The sequence below is a fragment of the Anser cygnoides genome, chromosome 12 (genome assembly GCF_040182565.1).
Source record: "Anser cygnoides isolate HZ-2024a breed goose chromosome 12, Taihu_goose_T2T_genome, whole genome shotgun sequence".
NCBI classification, from domain to species: domain Eukaryota; kingdom Metazoa; phylum Chordata; class Aves; order Anseriformes; family Anatidae; genus Anser; species Anser cygnoides.
In genome coordinates, this window is record NC_089884.1 from 19,701,336 (window position 1) to 19,711,527 (window position 10,192).

At 39.8% G+C, this 10,192-nt stretch overlaps 1 long non-coding RNA gene across 1 annotated transcript; it reads right to left on the minus strand.

The window, feature by feature from the left end:
• Positions 1–927: 927 nt before the first annotated feature.
• LOC125183942 (uncharacterized) lies at positions 928–9,963 on the minus strand. Its single transcript, XR_007166778.2, has 3 exons — positions 9,267–9,963; positions 6,768–6,833; positions 928–1,066 (listed from the first exon to the last, which is right to left on the minus strand). It is a non-coding gene; the product is annotated as an uncharacterized lncRNA (long non-coding RNA).
• Between the last annotated feature and the right edge of the window lie 229 nt (positions 9,964–10,192).

Sequence of the window (10,192 nt, forward strand, 5' to 3'; positions counted from 1 at the left end):
TCAGGAGAAAAAATATTCCTAAATTCCACATCTATTTGTGTCCTAGAATCACATGTATTGAGGTTGTATTTAAAAATTTTATCATTGACATAATGAAAATGTAGGTTCTATCATTATTTTTAGTTAAATTAACTGATTTGTTTAAAACTGTAGAGTTTGTTTGAAATACCTTGCAGCGTGTATATGCATCATATAAAAACTGAAGCATTGTGACCAGCAGGGTATATTCAACTGTGTTAAATCTTAGACAGAAAGACACCTGAGGATTACTTTTCTGTATAGTGAACTGCCATTCAGTGAGACACTGCATAAGAAACACAAGTGAGTGTTAAGTCCTAGAGAGGTTTTTATGTATAGCAGTATATTTTTAGTTGCAAATTTTCATTGTATTGTCAAAAAGCACAACAAGTTAAATGACAATGGTGATACATAGTGATGCCACTGCTAATATTTAATGCAAGATTTTTCTTACACTGGATACTTAAAGCCTCTGTCTGTGGACAGTTAATCTGCATTAGCTCTACTTAAGAAAAGAGGATCAGTCAAACAACAATCTATTTTAATTATAATCAACTTAGTAAAGCTAAGAGCACCATACAGGGGCAGGCCTCCATCATATTCTGAACTGCACGCATACAAAGCAAAGACAAGTCAATGCCAACAAATCAGAGAGAAATGTCCTTTCCTGCAGAGGAATATAAAGTAAATAGCTTTTAAAGAACAATCTTGAGTTAAAGTTCTGATATCCAGACAGGATTAGCACATGACAGATGGATTTATTGGAGGACTAACAAGGCCCAATATTTTTTTGCATATTTTTGTCATGTGGTGCAGTGACAGGGGCAAGCATTCCCACCTCTTCCCTTGGAGCTCCAGTAGTTTTGTTGCAGTCACTTGTATACCTTCCAGTATTGGCACTGCAATGTACCAAAGACAACAGTACAAATTCCTTCTCAGCTTCCTACTGCTTTGGACTGTTGGAACATCTTTTCCCATTCCATGACAGAGAAAGACATATGCTTCACTAGTATCCTGATTTATGCCAAGAAGTTGATTTTCTGTGCTTCTTCAATGTGTGGCGTGTAAGAGAAATAAAAAGGTTAGTTCCTCTTTCCTTTGTGCCAAAGTGTTGATTCTTGGGTTCTAATGCACCTCCAGTTAACTGGCCCAGCATCAGCAGCTCTCACAGTTACAAACGTTTTGGTAGCTGCCACTTCCAGCTAAGAGCTGTAAGAATGTTGGCTGAAATAGCGAACTAGTGACAGGAACTTCCAGGGTGAAATGACTCGGCACACGTAGTATTTTATGTGCTGTGTAAAACCACACGAGTCCTGTCAAGCTGCACAGATGAATCTGGTTTAATTAATGCTGTCTGTAATATCTTTCTATTTTTTCAGCCTATTCTTGATATTCTGTTAGGCTGAAATCATGAAAAAGAAGCGTGTAATTGCATCATACAATTGGTTGGGTGTGGAAGGAATCTGGGATGTTAAGTAGCTGTGTTCGTGGTTTGCTGAAGCTTTACATGGATTGGAAGACAGCATAATTTGCTGAGAGGGTATTTTGCTGGTGTCAAAATAACAAAGTGATAAAACACCTAATACTGATCTTAAGCTGGTGAGTTTTATGCTACTGAAATCAAGGGATAATATCTACCCCTATACACAAGGGTATTGAGTTGCTTACAGACACAAACAGTGAAACACTGAAGTTTGTGCATGCGTGTATGTATCTGTTTATTTAAAACTAGGGTTGTGTCTACATTAAAGAAATACTGGAAAATTTCTCTAATGGAAACTCACCTTGCAGTAATGTTTTCTGTTTTTAAACTGAAACTAATTTTACTGAGTAAAGTGTTCTTGCTGGCTGTGGCTACAAGGGGTAGGTTTTGTAAGATATTAATACTCCGTGCATGATTATGTTAACAAGAACTTTGAACTGTAGCTCAGGCCTCTGTGTGCAGAAGAAGGACTTTTAAAGAAGTTAGAACATGTTTTAATCAATTGACTACTGTGGGTAATTATGAAAAATATTTGCACAGGCAGTGAGCCATGTTTTTTTTTTTAAATATTTTTTTATATTTAATAGGCTTAGTGTTTAGGCTCCCTGCCCAGGTTTGGGAAAGGAAGAGTTATCCTAGGAAGAGTTATCCTGAAGTTTGCAAATGCAGTCTGCCTAGTTGCATATTCTCTTGTTACAGGATTTCGCCTTTGGCTCAGTTTCAGGTTCAAACAAACTTGAAGGCTAAGATAAACTTCTTGAAGTCAGTGGAATTATATAAGGAGTCCTTATTAGGTCTTTTTTAATTTGGCTTGTTATTCTTATCAAAATCACACTCAGGTTTCTCTTGCAGAAAATTGGTGGTGCTTAGTTTCCCAGGCAGCTAATGACAGTAAGAGGTGTTCAGACTTGCTTAGGCTCAGTTGCAGAGAATGTTGATGCTGATCCTCTCGTTCTGTTTTTAAACATTTATATAACCACAACAACTTTAAAAATAATCTGTATTAAGTTTTGTGACCATCACAGAGATGATACCATCTGAGTCTTGAAGTGCTTAGAGCTTTGTAGTGACTGTCTGATGTAGCTCTACTACATACTGTCAGTAAACTGTTACAGGAGATGTACTACTTAGAAAGCAATAAGCAAGCCAGGTAGATTTATTTTTTGGCTTCATATGAAGTTTTTCCGTAATTTCAGAAATATTCCTAAGTGAAACTACTATAGGATGACTTTGTTATTTGGCTTTGGGACAACCCAAGTAGAGAAGGCTGCCAAGCCTATTGTTTGGCAGTGCTCACTGTTTTTATGTTTCATCATCAAAGCTAGACCTTTGTTACATGAGTAAGTTTTGTAGAATAATGTGTAATTTGTAAGGTGGGAGTTTAGTTGCACTACTGAGAAACTGCTTTTCCCCTTGGTAATGTGATGTTAATTACTGAAGACACAGATGAATACTTTGCATGTGCATAGGACTGTGAAAGCATTAATAAATAACATCTCTAGTGATCAACTGACAGAATGGCAAATACGTAGGTGTTACAGTGAACAGATGGATTCTCTGTCAGTCAGGTTCACTCTGGCAGTAAAAGGGTCAAATGTGTCTTACACTATTTTCTTATACAGAAATGTCTTCCTGCTTCCCTCAAGTAATGAATAAAGAACTAAGTGATTATGACAGTGTCTTTTCTTTCTCCTTCATTCCTGGGCTTTGGGAACTGAAAAACATTTTATTACTTTTAGAGGCTGCTGAAAGGTAAATATTTTGAAACCTCAGGCAGGGAAAAAAAATCTCCCATTCCCTAAAGAAAAGCAGAAAAGCTGTATGGATAGAGATCTTATAACCTGAACACCTATTTCAAGGTCAATTTTTTGCTTTACATGAAATGTGCCAAGCCATTGTGTCCTTAGGAGTTCTATGTTCTTTCTGAAAACAGCAATAACTGAAAACTTGAAGGGATTAATAAAATCTTTCCATGCCAGTTGTTTGTTGTGGAATTTGTTTGCCTTGTTTTTTACCTCTGTTATATTTGATAAATAGCTGCAGAGATAAAATTCGGAGAGGCTTTTCTGAAATGGTCTAGCTACAGGACTGCCTGATAAAGTGGAGTTCTGCACAGGCTGTTTTTAATTTTCACTTTCTCATTTTAAAGGACATGAACAGCTGACTGTATCTAATTATATTTGTTTCCTGTCACTACAGAATTTTCCCACAGCTAGGGGTGGGGTCAGCTCTCTGACACATGGATCAGTGGAGATAAACTGCAATCTGCAGTTCATTTTAAAAGATACTGTATTTAAGCTCTGTTGTTGATTATCCCGGGTGCCTCTGTGCAAATCTGTCACAAAGCGTCCATAGTTCTCTAGGGAACCATTTCACTCAGCCTTGAATAAGGAAACTTTCAGCCATGTTTGTTAAGGGAAAGAAGAGAAACATACTGTAGAATAATAGCATGCAAAATAGGTCTAGGTGAAAAGCAGCTTCTTCTGCTCTCATAGATAATTTGTGGGAAAGGAACTTTTGTGCTATGCAGTCATGGAAAGTGGGCATACAATGAATTATGCAGAGTAACAGGGTTTCCAAGATGATGTGAGGGTGTTAGTACATTCTGTGGGCCTGTATTATCAACTGTAGGCTATTCATAATAGCATGGGACAAGTAACGGGCTCAAGCATAACATACTCCTTGATCTGTGCCCACATGTCTAAATGACTGTCAGAAGCCATCTGTACTTTAATTGTTTGAGCTCTTCACTAGAAATGATAGGATATGAGAATTAGGACTTGTCCAGAGCTTTCCTGGGCTTGTTCAGTCTGCTGAAAGTAACTGCATGGGACTTCGTCCTGCAGTGCTCCCGAGTTAAAGGAGGCTGTAGTGGGGTGGGGGTTGGTCTATTCTCCTATGTGCCTGGTGACAGGACGAGGGGGAATGGGCTAAAGTTGTGCCAGGGGAGGTTTAGGTTGGATGTTAGGAAGAACTTCTTTACAGAAAGGGTTGTTAGGCATTGGAATGGGCTGCCCATGGAGGTGGTTGAGTCACCATCCCTGGAGGTCTTTAAAAGACATTTAGATGTAGCCCTTAGTGATATGGTTTAGTGGAGGACTTGTTAGTGTTAGGACAAAGGTTGGACTAGATGATCTTGGAGGTCTCTTCCAACCTAGATGATTCTGTGATTCTGTGATTCTGAGTTTGGCCCTGTTTGAATATGAGGTGTGTTTGGGAGCATAGCTTTGAGCCACTACTGGCTCAAAACACGGATGCACTCTAAAGCCATCCAAGTTATAGTAATCATGGCACATGGCCACTTATGTATAAAGCTATTTTTCTTTCCCACTTTATACAGTACAGGACAGACGTTCATGGAACTGGGATGCAATTCAGATGTTCTAAAAGCCAGTACTTAAAATAGCTCCCACCTATGAGGGTATCTCTCTCTCAAGGTCAAAAGCAACACTAAGCAAACAATACGTAATGGTAACAAAACACTAATTTCCTTCCCAGCTGATTATCTGCAATGTCTGAGTGCACATGTTCTTGTGGTTTGGATGTGGGATATATATTTGTAAAAAGATAGATATTTTCCGGTTTGTAAACCTTTGGAAAATGAGACTCTGCATGCCCTGCCCAACACCTCTTCTGAATGCAAATCTAAACATTTAGGCCTCTAGTATGTAGGTAGAATTATAAATCTCTTACATAATACATGTTGCAAAACTGAAAGTTTATATCTTCGTCTTTGTAAGTGGAATTTAATCCTGGACTGCCTAACATCACAAATTTCTTTTCTCCTGATAACATCGTGTCCTTTTTTTTTTTTTGGTGTTTGTGTAAGTAGGAGAATGTATACTATTACATAAAGTAACAGTTTGAATGTTCATAAGAGAGTTTTTTATGGATATTGCATCTGCTTTCATTTTCTGTGTCACTACTTCTTTGTACTATAAATTAGTTTAACAACTTCCCATAGGCCAAATTGTAGTCTTACATATACCAAAACCCTGGTGAAGCAAGATTGTGAGTCCGTACCTAAAAAACCCTTTCAGGTGAGCAGTAATTTGCAGACAATGGACTTACATAAACTTAAATACTAGGTTGTCAGTGACCTGTATACAAACTTAACCCGTGATTCTAAGATGTTAATGTGAATACCTCCAAGTAAAATGAAACCTCTTAGTGCATGCAATTATTGTGGAACTAGCATTGCTACTTTGAAAAACAAACATCGCTACTTTGAAAAACATAAACTTATTTTCTTTGCGGTTTGGTATTACATACACAAATCCATACTGCATTTAATTGCTTTCTGATTTGTTGATAGCAACCCAATTTCTGTGTTTTTTTTTTTTTCAACCAATATTCTTAATATTTGACAATGAAATACCGTATGTCATTTGAAGCCCAAAATCTACCTTTACTCCATAACTGTGGGTATAATTGATCAGACATTTGTGGCTTCCTTAAAGAATTTCCACTCCAGAATATGACTAAAATTATCTCAATTCTACATTAGGCTCAAAGATTTTTGTAAAAAGGAAGAATAAAAGACAGGTAATATTTGCTTTTAGTTTAAATTTTCAAAGATTTCAGAAGTGGGTATTATACCCAACAGAAACTCATGAAAAGGAAAAAGATAAAGAGTCTTCTGAGCCCTCTTAATAGAATTGGTTGGGAACTTCACAACACATGTTTTCATTAATGTATTTTGAGTTCTAAACAATCTTATTGACACTTGAGTAGCAAAACTGTCACATAATAATTTACAGACAGCACACAAATCAAACTAGAAAGATGACTACAAATCCCATCTGATAATCAGGTAATTTGTATTTGTCTTTTATATTTTTGTGTACAAGGCACTCTATTACTACCTTTTACAAATAATATATATCTTACTGCTGAACATAACCATGAGACTTTTGAAGGTACTACAACTATTTTCTTCAGTTTAAATTTAGGACATAATTGTCTCCAGTAAGATTACAGCTTGCTCTTTAAAGTGTTCTTCTAAACTGCTGTCTACCTGATAGCAATCAGAAATGGATATTGATTCCATCGATTCACTACCTGCAGTAGTATGAGCTTTTCCTTATTTCAGTGGCAAGTAAGACTATTTATGAAGCAATTTAATAAAATATGTTGATAAAGAGCAAAACCATAAAGCTGGGATTTCAATTACTTTAGTAAAGCAGGCCAATTACTTTAGTTAAGCATTCCAATACTACTACTTTCCATTTTAAATGACCTGTATTGATATAGCAAATACACATACCTCCCAATCCAGAATCTTTGGAGAGTTCCTTCAGTTGTACAGGTGCTGTTTCTCTTCACTGAAGCTCTGAAAAGACAGAATTTATTTTTGTTAGCAAATAAGTGTTTGCCAAATCCATGTGCTATCTAGTTGAAACTTTCCCACTTGGTTAAATACTGTTTATATTTCCATAATTATAGATAATTCTGCATTTTTTTTATTGTTGTATACCATTTCATTGCTTTCTGCAGTAAAAACAAACTCAGTCTCTTCTTGGCAGTCTTAGATGAGAGCTGTCTGGTTAATCATGAACTATTGACATGCGTGGGGCATATGAAAAATTTTGTTGTGTTGCATCTGCATGTATTTGAAACATGAGAAAACAAATCTTCAGGAGATGTTTGGATTTGAAATGAAATCTTCAAAAATACTAGTACACTTATGCTCTCTAATTGCTATCAGAGTACAGTCTGTCACAATACCACCGTGCTCTTCCATGTTTTACCATTGTGTTTATCTGCTCTAAGTATGAAATATAAAATAAGGTGTCAAACAGAAATAAAGCTCAAGAGTATGCTGTCAGCATATATACTAAATGAACAATACCCATCCTCAGGACTTGATATCAGTTAAAGGGGTGTCTTTATTGACATGATATGCATCAACAGTGAAAAAGACAATCTATGGAAGTGTTCAAAAGTGTCTGTTGGTCAAACATACAGTATAAATTATTAAGAAATTAGCATTTCTACAAAATAGCCAATTGACATGCAGTTTGTAGAATGGAATGGATCCACTACAATCAACAATTTCTGGATTAAAGAGCAGGTACTCACAAGAGGATTAGAAAGGTCACAGAAGAAAAAGTTCAGAGTCTAGCAGAGAGCTTCCTGGAAAAACTAACAGTTATAACCAGCACACAGCAGGAGAAAGTTCTAGTAAGACTGAAGGCAGGGGAAGGAGGAAAAACAAACAAACAAACAAACAACAGAAGACAACAATATTCCTGCTTTATCTTTAAAGCATTTTGAAGACAATTAATTATCCATTCTCACAAATCTGCTAAATGCGGTAAATGATGTTCTTTTGTCTTGCAAAGGAGAACTTGGCACAAACAGCTCATGTGTCTTGCTGAACTACATAGCACCAGCAAAAAGGTGGGAATATAGGAGCTCATAACTACTAGTTTTATGAAGGGCACAACCTCCCGCCCTTCCCGTTTTCTCTAGGAAGCTTTAAGAAGCCTGTCTTAGAAATCATCTGCTAAATAACTATTCAAGCTCACTGATTATTAACTGCTTTTCCATCTGTGGCTAATGTTGGCTACTGCTGTTTGAGATAAGCGCCTTTCCATGGAAAAATTATTTTTAAAAGGTTAAAAAGTGGCCCATCCACGCAATCATTGCCGAAGTAGAAGACAGCAGAAGACCAGACCCGGCTTAGATTTCCAACAAAGTTATGCTGAGCTAGACTGTAACTGAAAATCTCTTGAAAGAGTGGAAGCCTGCACTTGTTTTCTGATGCTTCACTTGGATAATTGCATTCTGACGTTTTTGTAGTCCTGATAAGTAGACTACAGGCAGGTCCCTTGCTTTGCAATGGCATGGGCTACCTGCTCCAGCTGGTGGGAGAGCACTTATCTTTGGCAATGTGGTTGTTCGATAACTGCTAAGAAACTATGAATGCAGTTAATCAGTTTTTGCTGTTGCAGTGGCACACCCCTTCTTTGGTTAAAAGCCTTCCTTTAGTCTCAGTGAATTTTGTAATATACTAAACATATTGTTTATATAAGATTCTACTTTCCATAGTGTTTAGTTTTGTATGTCTGTGTTAGCCTCATTGGTGTCTACTTAACTATTCTTCTGTATTATTCTCATACAGGCGACTGAGGCAGCAAATCCTTACAGAGTGAGTCCATACCACAGCCCTGTTGGGCTGTCTGAAAGCTGTGCAACAAAGCACATTGTTTTATTACACTTTTCTGGGCTGGTGTGAGGTGACATGGCCTCTTCATTGTAAGGCCCCAGCCACAGTTGTGTGTACATGGGGGAGCTGAAGGTGAATGCCACAGAAACCCTGGATGTCTGTGGTTCCTCAGGTACAGATTCCCGTTGACTGTAACAGAGGCCTGAGCAGTTGGTATCACAACGGAGCACACGTAAAGGCAGCAGAGCCTCTCAGAGGTTCAGCAGGCTCAAATGGGAGGATGCCAGTACCTACAGGGGGGTCTGCAGGAAAGGTGGGGAGGGACTCTGTCAGGGAGTGTAGCGACAGGACATGGAGAAATGGCTTTAAACTAAAACAGAGGAGATTTAGATTAGACATAAGGAAGAAATTCATTACTCAGAGGGAGGCGAGGAACTGGAACAGGTTGCCCAGAAAAGCTGTGGATGCCCCATCCCTGGAAGTGTTCAAGGCCAGGTTAGATGGGACTTTGAGCAACCTGGTCTGGTGGGAGGTGTCCCTGCCCACGGCAGGGGGGTGGAGCTGGATGATCTTTAAATTCCCGTTCACACCAACCCGTTCTGTGCTTCTGTGCCTCTATGCACCGGCGCGGTTTTGGCGGCAGTCTCAGGGCAGTGCAGTGCCCCGTCCCAAACGCCGCAGGGTGCCCCGGGACCGTGAAGCAGCTCCCTGCGGGCGCCCGGCGCCCGGGGAAGCGCGGCCGTGTCGCCAGCGCCGCCGGGACGAGCCTGAGGGAGGCTGCCGCGGGGGCCGCCGTTGGTCGCCAGCCGCGGAACGCCTGAAGCAGCGCGCGCGGGGCCGACGGCGCGTGCCGGGGCTAACGGCCGGCCGGCGCCTCACCGGCTGCCGCCTTCGGGGCCCGCGGCTTCCAGAAGGTTCCCATTCGAGCGGGCTCCACGCCCCAGAACTCGCCGGGGGCTGCGCGTGGCAGCCGCGGGATGCCCCAGGTACAGCTGTGGGGCCGCGGCTGCAGACACCGCCCGCCCCCGAGGCGCTCAGCCCTTCTCAGGCCGCCTCCTCAGGGACGGGCCGGGGCGGAGCCGGGAGGTGCTCGGGGAAAAAGAAAAGCCATTTTTTCTGGCTAACGGGCGGTTTTGCTTGGCGTTTGCCTGAGGGCACTCTAACGGGCTAATGCTTCAGTTGGTGTTTATAATTCTCAGTTTTTCTCGACGTGCATAATTCCATAAATTACTGGAGCTTTTCGCCATGCGTTTCAACAAATGTAAATAAGTTAATTGCAGAGTGATGTGAGATGTCTGTGGAATAAAACTGTCCTGAGAAGTTGTCATCGGGGATTATGTTAACAGCAGTGTTTACTTTTAGACTTAGGTAATTATCGGTGATGCGTACACGATTACTTGGTTGCTAGTCACAGAAGTGTTTATGGAAAGTATGGCTTGTTAATCTGCCTTCTGTAAAAATTAACTTACAGTTGGCTTTGAGTCTTGCTGAACTTTTAGCGTTGTGGTGTAAATTTGACT